Source organism: Ixodes scapularis, unplaced genomic scaffold (genome assembly GCF_016920785.2).
Source record: "Ixodes scapularis isolate PalLabHiFi unplaced genomic scaffold, ASM1692078v2 PGA_scaffold10__122_contigs__length_95168666, whole genome shotgun sequence".
NCBI classification, from domain to species: domain Eukaryota; kingdom Metazoa; phylum Arthropoda; class Arachnida; order Ixodida; family Ixodidae; genus Ixodes; species Ixodes scapularis.
In genome coordinates, this window is record NW_024609836.1 from 36,701,259 (window position 1) to 36,717,755 (window position 16,497).

General features: G+C 43.6%; 1 non-coding gene across 1 annotated transcript; it reads right to left on the minus strand.

Annotated features, from left to right (window-relative positions):
• Positions 1-579: 579 nt before the first annotated feature.
• Positions 580-15,469, minus strand: LOC8027529. The gene is made up of 3 exons (XR_006077039.1): positions 15,077-15,469; positions 13,718-13,808; positions 580-836 (listed from the first exon to the last, which is right to left on the minus strand). It is a non-coding gene; the product is annotated as an uncharacterized LOC8027529 (transcript).
• Between the last annotated feature and the right edge of the window lie 1,028 nt (positions 15,470-16,497).

The following is a 16,497-nucleotide window of genomic DNA, read 5'->3' on the forward strand; positions in this document are numbered from 1 at the left end:
CGCGTGACCGAGACGCTATATTTCTGTGTCGGATCCTTCGGGAAATGTGAAGCAAGACAGCGGTGGGCCGCGACACGTCCACTCTATGCGGCATTTTACCCCTTTTGGCTAGCACCAGACTGGGTCAGCTCATATTGGCGCCGCCTGTATTTCCATTTTCGCATACTGAACGTCTTATTTGCTTATGTGCCTCACAACCAGAATAACCTGAGCGTACAATTAGGGTGAGGAAATGAGGGAGAGAAAAGGATGACAGCGTGCAGTGACGTCAGAGCACACAGCCCTGATTAGACAGATAGTGGTTAGACGCAGAGTTAGCTGCCTTTGGCTCTACCCATCGTCACCCTCCGATCAGAGCGCATAAGAGTGGCGTCTGCTCCTCGCACACTGTTTCGCATTGGAACACCGTGTACGAGCATGTCTGTCCTCTGGTATCTTGTATCCCGTGGCAATATGTCAAGTACACGCCGTCCGAAGGCTAGCCTGTGAGCACCCATTGGTTCTTTTGTTCGATGTTATGTACGGTATTAACGACACGAAAATTCGAAACACAAATCATTTGATTTTAACAACACTCACCTTGATGCTACGGATGTTCACGTTGGGTATTCTTCTGAGCAGGTCGAAAAAGGGGCTTCGGCTTTCCGGCTTCTCCGAGTTTTCTGCGGTCAGAAGGCTGACTGTCCACTCCGTGTGGTGCAACGCCGCGGACTCGACCGCGCAGGACATCCTCCCGGTCAGGTTGCCTCGTCCGCTCGTCTCCAGAAAGAAGATGTTCCGTGGCTGGCTCTTCCTTGGACCAGTCGTCTCAACAAATACGATGTCGCCACCATCTTCTGCACACAAGTGAAGCCATGCTCATTACAACTATTGTGCTGCAACGTGTCTCCGACTGGGGCGCTTACCGCCTCCTAAGAAGGAATTCCTCGATTTTTCCACCATAAAAGCGCCATGTTTTGAACCCCTTAATAAAATTATAATTATGTTGTGTATATATATAGACAGCCTAACATTAGTCAGCCTGAGTAGGCGTCTGGTGTCTCAGCAGTACATGAGCACTTTATCCGGTGCAGTAGCACTGCAGCCTGGGGTCTTTAACGTGCATCACGCACAGGTGATACACTACCGCACGCGTGTAAAATACTCATCCAGATCGAAACCTGCGAGGGTGGAATGAAACCCAGAATTCCTGGATTCTTCACACGAGCTTTCACTCCACGCGCTCCAAGATGCATTGCGTTAGCAGACTCGGCCACCTGGCCATAGAGACCTGACCCCATCATGGCACGTGCTCCCATTCGACAGAAAGAGCAAAGATTATATATGAGGCTCTGACCTAACACCCAGGATCGCAACATCCGATGGCATGACAGTCCGGCTCTTGTGACGTCATTCGTTGTCGCCTCAGGACCATATACATCACCTCCTAGACAGAAAGCCTCCGCATGGTTTCCTCTCCCTCTATGAAACGTCATCAGAGTCGGATCGCGCTAACTGGGCTATTGGCCCCGAGCCCGACCTTCGACGCGCTGATTGGACCCGAGCCCCAGCCGAACACTGACGCAGCACTTGGGCCCAATCTCACGCCTCAATCGATCTGACTGGGATGACGCGTGCGGTGGCCTTCTGTCTATGTGGTGTTGTTACATTCGATGTGGGGCCGAAAATGGAGCTTTTTCCGCACGCCAAAGCTGCGATGCCGTAACTCACCTTCTACTGCCTCGCCGAGATGCCCTGCCAACAAAATTAGCAAGGACATTTTGATACCAAGCCGGTCTTGGGAACATGAGCATTGCGGTATAAACATTAAGGTAAGTTATGATGGCGCCCATGCGCAGCCGGGGAAAACCATCAATAGGATAGTTATAGGACGCTGTGGCAGAACATCAAAGGTGGACGCAGGAAAGTCGAGGAAAGTCACCTTACTTCTCTTCGTCTTTTAGTGGCGTTCTGTCATTCTTGAAGCGCAAGTGCCACTCAAAACACCTTGCACGAGTCGTTGCCCTTTTTGCTACAATCCTGCGTAATTGTTTTAAAGGTATGTGTTTCAGATTTGACGAGCTGACGCAGACTTGAAGATCGCTCTTCCGCCGGTTTGGAGTCCATGCCAAGTTCGCCAATCTGCTCCCCCACATAATAATAATTAAAAAAAAAAAAACGAATGTAGTGTTGCTCCCAACGATCACAGAACAATGAATGCCCTTTGACATAAAGACACCTGAAAATCCCTGCTTTCGACTGATATGCGCGCGCATCAAATTGGTGCCTTCTTTCTTTACGCAAAGTAGTCTCGGAACTATTCTACCGCAGCTGGTATCAATCGGAAGAATGGGGCTAGCCTTTTATTGTTTATGTTCTTTATCAATTGCAAAAAGAAAATGTAAGAAAATCTGTAGCATGTTATATATGTATATATAATACAACGTATTTTATCAGCTGAGACCGACCGTTGACTTTTCTGCGCATCTCTGAATCAGAAGAGTTTTCAATACCATGTATTGCCGTGCCATCAATGAAAAACTCGTCAGCAGTTAAAATACGAAGCACCTGGAGAAGTGTATTATGTTCTAAGGACGGTTAACACACGAACTAAAATTAACATAGACCCACTGTGAAGAGTAATTTTCGAATAGAGCATCAACGTGTCTTCTAAGATAATCTAATCTGTATTCACCCGAATCCTTCCTGTACGGCAGCAAACTGGACCCCTTCCAAAACCCCATTAAACTACGTTGGCGGTCGGCATTTCTTGGGCACAAAGCGTGTGATTTGCTCCGAGTCTACGCCGAACGCTGACGTCCCCCTCGTGTCCAAGGTATTCTCAGAGTACATGTCCAAGCATTGGCAAGCCAAATTCCTTGTGCGCAAAGCTCTCCTCCGGTCGCTCCCTTCGTCGGGAAATATTGGCGAGTTTTAGTATTGCGCAAAGGCGCGATCGCTAACACTGCGTTTGAGTTAACCTGGCGCGCTCCACACTGCGCATTCTTCATACGTACGCAACGCCGCGAGCTTTATGCACGTACGCTCGGTGGCGAGTTTTGCGTACGCGCTAAAGTTTTGCGCCCGCAAAGAAGAGCGTCGCCGCCACTGCGCAAGCGCTAAACGCTAACCACGATTTGCGCTTTGCCTGCGCTATTTTAGCGTACGCTATTTTTAAGAAATTGCGCGCGCACGCAAACGTCTTTGCGCTCCTACAAGGAGGCTTTTTAATGAGAAGTTGACTGAAGTCAAGACGAGCACAGTTAACAATGGCGACTTCCAGCCATGGCTGCGACCGCTTTGGCGGCGTCGTGAACCCGACGTCGGTGGCATCCTCGCCACCGCGATTTCAAATACGGGACGGGACGACATTGGATTCGGTTTAAAAAACTCAGTAAGGTGGGAAACGATCACCGGCAACTTGATGCTTGCGACTCGCAAACGTTTCTCAGCGAAGGTACGGTGCGTGAAGGTCAGTACACGAGACCTCTCTTGCAGAGGCTACGCAAGCGGACACGACCGGTCGACCGATCGCGTCGCATTCTCGCGTTTAAACAAATCGAGAATAATACTTTAAATCAAACTCTTTTTTTTTTCTTAAAGTTACAGTATTTTGTATGCGAAATAAAAATTGTGACAGTATCTTGGTGGCATTGCAAGCACGAGATGCTTGGGCTTTTGCGTCGCGGCAGAGAAACGCTATTCTAAAACTCTTTTGCGTAGCGTGCGCTAACCAAAGCGCCAAATTTAGCGCTAGAGTGCGCTAAAATTGCGCACGTTATTCTAAAAAACCCCACTGTGCGTTTGCGTTAGCACTTTGTTCTCTACGCTGCGCATGCGCCATATGTACGCAACGCACCGACCCACACGTATCTACGCTCGCTATCGAGTTTTGCGTGTGTGCGCACGACGCGCTCCTCTGCGTGCCACTTTCGCTGCTCTCGTCGCGCGGGTGAAAGCGCGAGACCTGGTCTGGCTGACCAAACACCGGCTTTGGATTGCTTAGAGAAGTCTAGATGGCGCTGCAACTGCTTGAGTATAAGTTTGCGTTCTGCTGTTCTAAATGTGCCGCTTTGACGCGCTCCGCAGCTTTTTGCTTAGAACTGGAGCGCGTCGTACGCAGCGTTAACGCAAAGGTTTTCTATGCTATTCGAAAATTTTCTCCAAGTTCTCCAAGGAAGCGTTAAGTTACAATTCGAGTTTTTTTTGCTGTTGTTTTTTAACCTAGAAAAATTTAGAATAAGTGCACGCCTGTTTGTTTTCAGGCGTGCTACGTGTCCAATAATATAGATAAAAAAATAGTGGCGAGGCAATAAAGAGTTTGAGTGAAGTTTCTTATTGCAAAATGACAGCTTCTGAGGCTAAGCAAGCGAAACGTCCAGCTCATTATTCCCTTTTAGAATGCGTTACTGAATAGAACAGCGGTAGCCAATCTGACTCAGCCTAAGAGCCGCAAGCAAAACCACGAAAGTTCCAAGAGCCGCGAAGAGGGGTGTGGAGGGGGGAGGGGGGGGGGGGGCGGACTTTTGTCCAGAACAGTAAACGAAACTCGAACTACTTTCAATCTATCCGAGTCAAAAGCAGTCCATCCCTACGCAAGGTAGCCCAAGACTACCAAGCCGCAGCCTGTCTTTCGATTTAAAACGCGTTCGATTTCTTTTTTGGGGGAACTGCTCGTGTGACTGGGAGGGTGGCGGGGGATAGGGGGGGGAGAGTAGGGGCAGGGAAGGGAGCCGCGAGCCGCACTTCTTCGCATACTCTTTCTCCCCCACCAAGAAAAACAAAACGATTTGCGCATTCTTCATGCTTTGCGCGAAATAGTTCCACCATGATTTGGTCGTACAACAAAGAAGCGACGGTTTTAGCTTCTGAGACGTGCACGTCTTGCTAAAGCAGTCAAAATCTAATGTAAAATGTGCTATCGGGGTCGAACGAAATGCGAAGGGTGAAGGAACTTCCAGGGGCCAAATCTGGAGAATACGGTGGATGGGGCAGAAGTTCGTAGACCGATTCGACCAATTTGGCCGTGGCGATGGGCGGAGGTGCGAGCCGGTGCGTTGACAAGGTGGAAGAGCACTTTTTTCTTCGCCGAATGGGGCCGTTTTTTCTACAATTCGGTGCGAATCGGCCCAATAATTTGGCATAGTACAGCCCTGTGACCGTTTTGCCCTTCTCCAGGTAGTCGATATAGATCACACCTTGTGAATTTCAGAAAACGATGGTCATCACCTTTCCGGCCGATAGGACAGTCTTCGCCTTCTTCGGAGCACGCCGGCTTTTGAGATGCCTACTGTCTCAGCTATCTCGTGCACCTTCAATCTGCGGTCTGCCAATACGAGATCGTCGATTTTTCTCGCATTATCCTCCGTGGTATTTGTTTTCGGGGCACCTGGGCGTGACTCATCATAAATCGACGCGCGACCACGTTGAAACTTGTTAAACCAATTTTTTACGGTCGCCATCGAAGGAGAAGAGTCACCGTACGCAGCATCCAGGCGCTCCTTGATTTCACTACGCGATCTCCCTTCCAAAAACAAGAATCGAATCACCGGTGATTGTCCTCTGTGTTTTATTCTTTCAATTTTATGTATTCATGTTCAACCCGCTCGCCTCACCAGTCACCGACCGGTATTGCTCTTTTTTTAATTTTTCTAAAATTCGCGAACACGCCCGCTTCCACATGCGATCAAAACAAAACTACAAATGCGACTCGGTTAAAATTTCGATAGTATCCATCTACGGGAATGTACTACACAATAGTAAATTTCTCTTGGGATAGTGGCGCCATCAGGCGGTGAGCCTCAGTACTTATTGGGCCGTCCTCGTATATATTAATTCGACACAAAGAGGGTTACCTCCCTGTGTCCAACTTTTGCTGCTGCAGTGGTTGAGGGGAATACGAGTATAGATAGACAAAACAAAAATGTGCGCAAGGTAGGTCAGTATAGTCATATTTATCCCCTAGTAAACGCGCTAAAAAGCGAGGAATTACCAACGACGACAAATACTGGAGGGGGCTATGCTGCTTTATAGAAAACGACTAATTAAGGCTAACGAGAAAAATAACGTGCTCTTTTCAAGCTAAGGTTGCCCGTTCCTTTTAAATCCCAGTAGCAGGTAACGAACGTAGTTACTTTATGAGTAACGAGTAACGGCGTTTAGTTACTCTGTTTCAGTAACGTGTACACGTCTGCTTCGAAGCAAAGGTGCTTACGAATCCAATGGTAGCGGGTTCGATTCCCGGTCTAGGTGCGTGTAATCTAATGGACGCGCGGAGAAAGTGTCGTGCAACAGTGATTTTTCGTCGAACGTTAATAGATCCCCAGGGATAGAAACTAATCCTCGATCCTCTTCCGGGGTGTGAAGGATGCCCTTGATTGGTTTACCACGTAAAACTCTCCAAATTCTTATTTTTTAAGGGTTTTATTTGTGACATTAAAAGCGTGACGTATAATGTTGAGATATGGGAGCAGTAAAACTTGTTTCCAAAGGGTTACAAGAAGTTTGATGGCGTCTAACGAAGGCTGGAGAAATTCACGCTGGCAAAACTGAATTGAAATGTGCAAAATGCCAATTTTTTTGCACTGCCTGTTCGACTTGCAGGCTACCAAACGAGTGACGTCACCCCCTTCAAAACGATGGAAAATTTTAATGCTAGTTTTGGCATAACCTTTATTTGACGTATTCTCAAAAAGAAATTTTGAATTTCTAGAAATAATAAATCTTATGCAGGGAGAGTACGTTTTGGTATTAAAATTACAGGATTGACGGATAGCAGTCAGCGACAGGGCTCTCTGGCGAGACGATAATCATCTGATTCTGCAGGTAGGAAAAGTACTCCTTTTTTCAACTTGTGTCTTGAAATCCCTGTCGCTGACTGCTTTCCAGAGAGTGTTACTGAGGTGGCTAAACACAAAGAAGATGATGATTTCTGCTTCCATTGCAAGGGGCAAATCGACGATGATGACGGTGTTTTAGAGTGTAGCGAATGCCGCTTTCGCTACCATATTGGTACCTGTGCAGGCGTAACCGAAAAGTCCCTCCGGGGAAAAAAGCCAGGGTTTAAAGAGACTTGCAAATGCTAAACGTGTCTGAGTGCTAGGGCAAGAACTCGCAGCGCTCTGGAAGATGGACAGCCAAAAGATGAATCGCCAGATGTCCAACAGCAACTGACCCGTATAATGGGTATGTTGACAATACTCGCGCCACTAAAGCAACAAGTGGATGAGCTGGTGGGCATGAAACGAACTGTGATGGACATTGAGAAATCGGTGCAAGCAATGTCCGACAACTACGATGAAGTCTTTAAAAAAAATTAAAGAACATGACAGCGAAATAAAAGAACTGAAGAAAAAGGTGAATCAACTAGAACAAGAACGGAAAACGGACGAAACTACACGACTAAAAAAAGAACTAAACAAATGGGAACAATACGGGCGAAGGAATAATCTTGAAGTGCACGGTCTTGTAGAAACTATCAATGAAAATTTGCTTGAAAAGCTTAACAAAATCGCCGATCAGATAGAAGTTCCACCCCTAACGAAAGATAGTGTAGAGGCAATCCACCGCGTTCCAACTTGGGCAAAGAAGACGCCTATGGTGATTGTGCGCTTTGTGAACAGAAATGAGCGAAATGCATGGCTTCAAAACAAGCAGAAGTTAAGGTCGGATGCCGATGATGGCAACGTGTACCTGCAAGAGAACATGACGGCGTCGAACCGGCAGTTGTTCTACGATGTTAGAACAAAGGCGAAGCACCTCAGCTACAAGTTTATTTGGCACAAGGGAGGTTGTTCATACGTAAGAAAACAAGAAGGCTCACCGGCAATTCGAATTGAGCACGAAGGCGATCTTGAAAAAATTAAATAGGAACTACTAGCGCTAAACATCTTTGTTTTATTAGTTCTCGCAAAATGAAACCCGAAAGTTTACTTGCCGCGTGGCAGAAAAACAATCTTGGTATGGCTATTGCGACGGCGTTATCTTCAAAAGTCACTTTCACGATGATAAAGACGGGCATTTTTGCAGGATCTTATACGCGAATTTCTATCTTAGGGCGGTCAACGATAATATCCTCTGTCCTTTTTGTTTTTTTATGGCAATTGACGCGTTCTTTCTTCCGCAAGACTTGATAACCTATCTTGGTGCCGATTATATTTCACACATGACCTGTTTCCATTTAAATATTCGGTCTGCGAAAAGCAAAGCTGTAGATCTTGAGCTACTTTACGATCAATTTGGTGTTTCTTTCAATCGTAATAAACATAATGATTATTACAAACAACCAGTATGGTTTCCAAAAAGGTAAATCAACTGAAATGGCACTGCTAAATATCAAAAACAAAATCATAGACAATATTGAAAATCAGTGCTATACTCTGGGTGTTTTTCTAGATTTCAGGAAGGCCTTTAATTCTATAAAACACGACATCCTACTCCGAAAGCTTCCGCTGTATGGAATAAGAGGCAGTGCGCTAAACTTGATAAGCAGTTACATGACCTCACGTTTTCAATATACCGTCCTCAATGATATGCGCTCTTCTTTAGCAAAAATTCGATACGGTGTGCCGCAGGGGTCGATTCTTGGGCCATTACTTTTCCTTCTTTACATCAATGATATAGTAAACATCCCACAAACACCTAACATATTTTATATGCAGATGATACGAATGTATTCTTTACTGGTAGCTGTTTGGATAGCATAGAAAGAGAAACAAATAATTGGCTGGAGCAACTTCATTTATGGTTAGACTCAAACCAGTTAGAGCTGAATACGACAAAGACTAAGTACATTATTTTTAGAACAAAAAATAAGCCCATAACTAGCAAAATTAGTATATCGTTTCAAAACTCGAATATTGAACGCGTAGAATCCTTTAAATTTCTTGGTGTTTGTTTTCACGAAAATCTATACTGGACTTGTCAAGTGAACGAACTCCGAAGGGATATTTCTAGATCAATTGGTTTAATTTGTAAGCTAAAATACCTTCTTCCAGCCTGGTTAAAAAAACAACTGTATATATCTCTGATTCACTCGAGGCTGCATTACTGTTTATTGGTCTGGGGGACGACTACAGCAAGTAATATTAAGCAATTATTTACATTGCAAAAACGCGCAGTTAGGTCAATTGATAATTTACCTTGGACTGAATCGACTTCCCCTAGCTTTATTAAAGATGGAATATTAACATTAGATAATCTTTTTTGCCTAAAGATCGCAGTTTCAGTTCATACTCAAATAAACACGAATCCCGCAATATTTTACGAAACATATTTATCCAAGCAAACAAATTACAATTTGAGACACCACCAGTTTTCAAAACCTAAAATAAGAACTAATTACGGTACACAAAAAATATCCTACTAGATAACCGTTCTTCTTAACAGAAATTATTGTGTATTCGAATTGGCCCAGAAAATAGCGTCCATGTTTCTTTTCAAAAAATACCTTACGGTATACTTCAATGTGCCTAGTGTGTATTCCTAGTATAGTTCACATCAAAATTGTACATTTTTTGTGATTCATATTTTTATCTTATCAGATATTGTTTTATTTTTGATTTATGCTGTTTTTGATTTATTTCCTGTGCCCTGCTGCTGAGTGCTGTAACGGGGGTTGGGACCTAGTCAGGTGATTCGTTTTCGCCTTTTGTCCCAACCTCCCTGATAATTGTGTCAAAAACAAAAACAATAAAAAAAACAAATGTAATCCTGCTTACAGAAACCCGGTGCACTGAAGAGACGGACGTACTACAACTCCCTACATACCAGTCTTTTTACATAAATCGTAAAGAGAGACGTGGTTGTGGCTTAGCCATTTTTACAAAAAGTGTTTCTGGTGAAGTAATAGGTGATTATAATGATAATGTAGTGATTGCGCAGGCGAGCTGGTGGATGTTAACCATTTTGTTCTTAGCCCGAGACTGAGGCAGGAAAAGAGGAAAGTTTCGAAGTAGAAGAAAAATGAACAGTCGAAGACACGTCTCTAACACAGCTAAAGACAAGTTTATTTGGTCACCTTCTTATATACACTCCACAAACTTCACCACATCACCTTCCCGATGTGAGACCTTTGTTATCTTTTGGCTTTCGAGATCGGGAAGGTGATGTGGTGAAGTTTGTGGAGTGTATATAAGAAGGTGACCAAATAAACTTGTCTTTAGCTGTGTTAGAGACGTGTCTTCGACTGTTCATTTTTCTTCTACTTCGAAACTTTCCTCTTTTCCTGCCTCAGTCTCGGGCTAAGAACAAAAAGGTGATTATAGTTGCATCACTCGAGATTACGAAATGATGTGTATACGCAATAACCAGAATATCTTTGCTGTGGTGTACCGACCACCAAACGGCAGCATTGAATCGTTTTTTAAACTTTTCGAGACTTTTTCGGTTTTTGTTAATGAAGAAAAATGTAATGTAATTTGTGGTGGGGACTTTAATATTGATATGAGCGCGGAAACCGTAGCTAAAAAAAGTTTAGATTCGCTCATTAGGACATATGGTTGTGCAAATGTTATTAATAGACCTACACGTGTTACTCTCCAATCTGAAACATTCATAGATTTGTTTATTTCAAACAGCTCAGTTGATTATATAAAAGCTGGCGTCATTGTTTGCAATCTGAGTGACCACCTCCCAATATTCATTTCTCTCAAAAGTTTCCCGAAGAAAACTTGTAGGACAGAGCGGACATTAGTACAAAAAATAACTTCAAATCGACTCAACGCTTTTCAGACCGCTGTGTCAAATACAAATTGGAGCAGTGTACTGTGTGAAGATAGTGCTGACGGGGCTTATAACACTTTTATAGAGTTATTTCTTGGACTGTATAAGACATATTTTCCTTTCACTTCTATTAAAACAAACAAGCGCATAAAGAAGCCTTGGATAACGAGAGATTTACTCTGTAAAATTAAGATAAAAAACGCTTTATATTGTAAATTCATAAAATCCAAGGACCAGAAGGACCTTAAAATATTTAAAGACTATCGCAACAACCATACAAAAGAACTAAAGCGCCAGAACGCGTTATCATTTTGATATATTCAAGACCGCACAAGGACGCACTGACATCATGTGAAAGCAACTAAATTATCTTCTTTATCGAAATCGCCCCCTCAGTTCAATTGAAAAAATTCTGTGCAATGGTACTGAACTTACTGTGTGTTCACTGGCAAATGCTTTTAACGAACACTTTGTAAATATTCTGGGTACTACTAAAACCGAAACTCCTTTGGTTTTAAATGATAAACGAAACAGTGATTCGATATTTTTAGATCCTGTCGTCGAACCAGAAATTATAAGCGTATTTCTTCAGCTTAAAAATAGTTCTAGCTGTGACGTCGATGGCATCCAGATAAGACCGGTAAAACGTGTTATTCATCTATTAGCACCTGTAATAACTCATATTTAATATCTCTTTATCTACTGGAATTTTTCCTAAGCGAATGCAGATTGCCAAAGTTTCAGTATTGCATAAAAAAGGAAATGTAAATGAAATGGGAAACTACAGGCCAATTTCAATATTACCAGTGTTTTCCAAGGCGCTCGAAAAAGTTCATACACGTCTGACTAAATTTTTAAATAAGTATAACTTCATAACTCCATCACAGTATGGATTTATAAAACAGAAGTCGACAGAATCTGCCTTACTTGTTTTAAAAGAATTTATTTCACAAAGCTTTGAAAACAAAATTATGGTTCTTGGAGTCTTTATAGATTTCACCAAGGCGTTTGATTGCCTCAATCATAAAATTTTACTATCAAAATTAGATAATTATGGAATTCGAGGGCACGCTTTACAGCTGATAAGATCTTATCTGGAGCATCGAGCGCAATATGTTTATATCAATGGGAATTCTTCCACTATAAAACCTATTCCTTCTGGTGTATTACAGGGTAGTATATTGGGCCCCTTCCTCTTTAACATGTACGTGAATGATATAGTCAATAATAATGTAAGCGCAAACTTTGTAAACTGTGCTGATGACACGAGAATACTGTTTTCTGCAGATGAACCTGATCTGTTATTCGATATGGCGAATCTGGCCTTGTCTAGGTTACAAACGTGGAGTCATTACAACGCATTACAAATAAATGTAAATGAAACCAAAGCCGTGCTTTTTCGTCCTAAAAATAAACTCGTTACCATTACCAAGGATATAGTTTTGAATTCAACCAAAATCGAGATTGTGAATTGTTTTAAACTCTTAGGTTTCACGTTTTCTGGAAATATGTCGTGGAAAGTCATAAACTCTCTTATTCCAAAGCTATCCCAAATTGTGGGCATGTTAAATTGTTATCGTTATATTTTACCAACAAGCGTTAAATTATTAATATATAATTCTCTATTTTATTTTCACTTAAATTATTGCCATTTAGTTTAGGGAACAACAACTTTAACAAACCTAGAAAAGTTACATGTATTGCAAAAAAAAAGCACTGAGGGCTATAGCTGCCGTCTCGTATGATTTTCACACAGCTGGCTTATTTCAGAAATTTCCGGTCGTAAACGGGCATACATTATATGATTATAGGCTTAGCACTAGCTTTAAAGTAGAGCAACTTAAAGACAACTTTTTTAACAGATCTTGGAAATTTATCAAAAAATGTTCATAATTACCCTACCCGAGGTGCTGAATGTTGGGAGGTGGCTACACCAAGAACAAACTATGGCAAACAAATGCTTAAATACACTCTCCCCAATCTACTCAATTCGTATAAGACTAAAAGTATAAATTGGGATAATTTATCCCTAAGAGAAGTAAAATCATCCTTTTTCTCTAGCAGCTGAAGGTAGTTGCCATGCTTTCTTTGTAATCTTTGTGACTAGTTTTTGTATAATTTTATCTCTGCTGTCTGTCTTGCCTCAATGTAAGAAAAAGGGGGAAAAATCTAAAATTTGTTTTAAAATGTGTGATAGCGACAATCATTGTACAATTTATTTTCCTCTTGAATATCGTTTTTCCCGGCTCTGTTGCTACTTTCTGTAGGCGGTCAGGGACCCGTCAAGCTGTACCCGACAGCTTTTTTTCCTGATCGCCACCATCGTATGGTGGAAAATAAACATTATTATTATTTGCGTCTGTGTCTGAATACACTTATAGTTACGTTGAAATTACTGCTTAGATGGTTATGCAAATTGGTTTAGTAGCCAATGTGGGGGTTACAAAGAACGACACGCTTCACCAGAGTAAGTTTTATTGCGTATAAATTATAATGCAAAAAACTTGTATGGCGTAGCCACAGCATGGCATGTCAAACAGTAAGCCATGTTTGTACTGATAGACGGTAGACCCAAGCAATCCAGCGTAAAATCGAGTGTTTACTAACAAAAGTGTCTAGCCATCCAAGTTGGCTTTGCTGCTGGCAAGTGCTCTTATAAAAAATAAAAAAGAGATAAAAACACCAGTAAAGTTGACTAAAAGAGAAAACAAAGTTGTCAAGAAACTAGCAATCTTTGTTTTCTTTCTTTTGTTTAGGTTTCATGAGTTGAACGGATTTTTGCAATATCCATGGTTTGCTTTTTGCGGCACGCTATTTACTATTCTTAAAATCCGAAGAGCCATTGACAAAACTTAAAATAAAGGTGATACCTAAACCAACATTCAAACTTTCCCGTACTCCGATGAGGTGACGACTCATGATGTGTAAGATGTATAACGTAATAAAACATGTAATAATTGCCCCTACTCATTGAACGGAATCTGATATATTAAAAAAAAGATATAAATTTACTCACCATAATTGGGGTGGACCCGACCAGAGTGTAGAGCGAACAGGAGCAGACACCCGATGATGAAGACGGCAGAGGCTATCCGTTGAGTGAGTCCCTTGAATCGATGAACCAAAGGCCCGAAGAAAGAGAAAACGAGGGGTCTTTTACCTTGAAGATTCATTCCGAGCACGCTTCGCCGCGGACGACACACACACGAGCAACAGATTGGAACGGCCTCGCTCCTAGCATAGCTCGAACAGAGGCGAGTCGGAAAGTTACGGCTCTGCTTGCGCACTACGGTATGTATGCACTCACACGTGGGGCAGGTGTTTGCTCACCGCGTGCTCCGTTCTATGGCGCCCCGTCGCACAACTTCCCTTTCCTGTCGATGTGCAATCACTGCGGTCATCTGGCGGCAATTGCGACGACTTAGTAGCGAGCACTTCGCTTTACACGAACAGTGAAAATAAAAACATGCTCTTTTTTTTCTCTAGTATTATACTCGGGGTAAACGTTTTTGTGCTATACATCGTGAAGGACAGCGTGACGTCTCAGCCCCAAACTGCTGTCAAAATAGCTGACTTTGTCATGCGTCTCGTTCGCACGCGCTAGCGCAACTAGGTTTGACTGAGTTGGAGCACTGTGGAAGCTAGCAAGCCTTGGTGATGTAGCGCAAAATAGTTGACGCCGAGAACATTGTCTGAAAGGAAATCGCTCAAACATTTGTTATCAGCAGGCGCGTACGCGTTAGGAAGTCGGGCTCTTTTATCGACGAGAGCGGTGTCGAGAGAGATAGCACGCCCTTCGCAGTCATGTGCTTTTACAGAGTTGGAGCACTGCGGAGGCTTGGCGAGCCTTGGCAAGGTAGCACGAAGTAGTTGACGCCGAGTGTAGGAGTACAATTGCCGATTGAGCAAGCAAGGGAAACGACAATAGGGTCACAGCGAGTTCTCGTCGCTGTCACTTTTCTTGTCGCTCGCCAGATCGCTTACATCACCCTGGAAAAACGTACTAGAAACATAACTACTGCTTGTACAGTTCTGGTATGACACCGCCCTAATTTCTTGTTATTATGTAATGGAGCTAGTTTGGTTTGGCGTTCTGCATAACTGGGAATATCGGCACCGCTATGGCTCCGCGTCTGTCTATACTGGCAGTCGGTTTGCTTGCCGACGTGATTCGGTGTGACTGGTATGATTTTGCGTCCGATGACCTAGGCGACTGACATCCTGCCAACAAACGCTTATAGCACAGGACCACCGATATCACCAAATCATACATGCGGAAAGGCGACCGACATCTTCCAAAATAAGGTCCATCATTTACCACCGGTATCGTTACATATACCATACATGTCAAAACGAAGACCGACGTTGAGCTCACACGAATTCCTCGGTCAACTCTTCACGGCGACGTCTTGGGGCGACTGTCTCCAATAATGTGCACCACAAGTATTCGACAGCCGCACCAGTCGTACCGCATAGCAAAGCCAACGTGCACAGCAACAAACCGATCGTGACACCAAGCCGAGGATACTGCATCACCGGTCGACAGCGGCAAACGGCCCGTTGCTCGCACCGTCACTCGTGCTCGGCCAACTCAGCGTCTTTTCGCGGTTCCTCTCGTCGTCGCAACCAGCCGCAACCCCCCGACCCCGCAAAGGAAACCGGCGTCGGCTAAAAGCGAAAAGTAAAGCTTCCGCCCAGGGACTTCTGCTTCCGCTGCCGGGCTTCCCCGCTTTCCGTCGTCGCGGAGGAGATGGCGGAGGCGACGGCGGCGTGGCGGTCGCCGGCTGGTTCTACGTTTTACGGGACAGATGTTTGGGCAATCCGTTTTTACTGCGATTCTGGTTCTCAATTCGACGGCGGCTCTCATAGTTCAACCAGGTGTGGTCAGCCTGGGTCAGCGAAGCTTGACCGTTAGACCTAGGATGTCTTTCCGTGAAGCGGTAAGCGAATCTCGTCCCCTTTTCGTTCTACTTTTAAATTATGTTGGGTGCGCTTCAGTGTAAACATGTGTGCCAAGTGTTCGTGACAATTTTGCGTTAGAATAATTGTGCTTAATCACGGTTTTTCATTACCGAAAATGTAAGTCGAGCCGATGGACGACGAGCCATGCTTGAGAACGATGTACAGTCAGCACTGAATGAAACTCGAACAGAGGGGTGCAACTTCCTATACCGCCCATGGAACGCGAGCTGGAAAAACCTGTGAGTCCACAGCGCCATTTGAATCCCCTGGTATCTGGTGGCTGTACTAAAATCAACATGGCGGCACAGGGAAACCAAAACCGAATCTGCACGGCAGCGCTCTTGTGTTTGGATGGACGGGCTGTAGCTAGCGCCACCTAGATTTTAAAAAACAATTGTAGCTTTTTTTTTGCTTGGTTTGCGCGTTGTTTTTCAAGGCTTCTACTGCTTTACGGCTGGTTTTTGCACTGCAATGCTGGTTAATCTGCGTTGAAACGCACACAAGCCAGCACTGAAAAGCGAGACCAGCAGCAAAGCAGCAGAAACCTAGCAAAGCAACGAAAGTGACACATGCACAAAAATTATGCAATGCTTGTCCTTTTGCGTTCATTTTTATTTAACAGACAGTAGAAAATAAAGACAAAATTTTTCACTATTTTGTACACAAGAATCAAATAAATGAACAACAAAACAGGATAAAACGTTAAGGTTACGTGCGACGAAGGTTATGATATGCGTCCTTGCGAAAACACTTCGCTAAATTTACATAAAATCTCTAGGATCGTTATCCTTTTCGAGCTTCTTGGCGCATACTCGCAAGCCTTGTGCCGTCCAG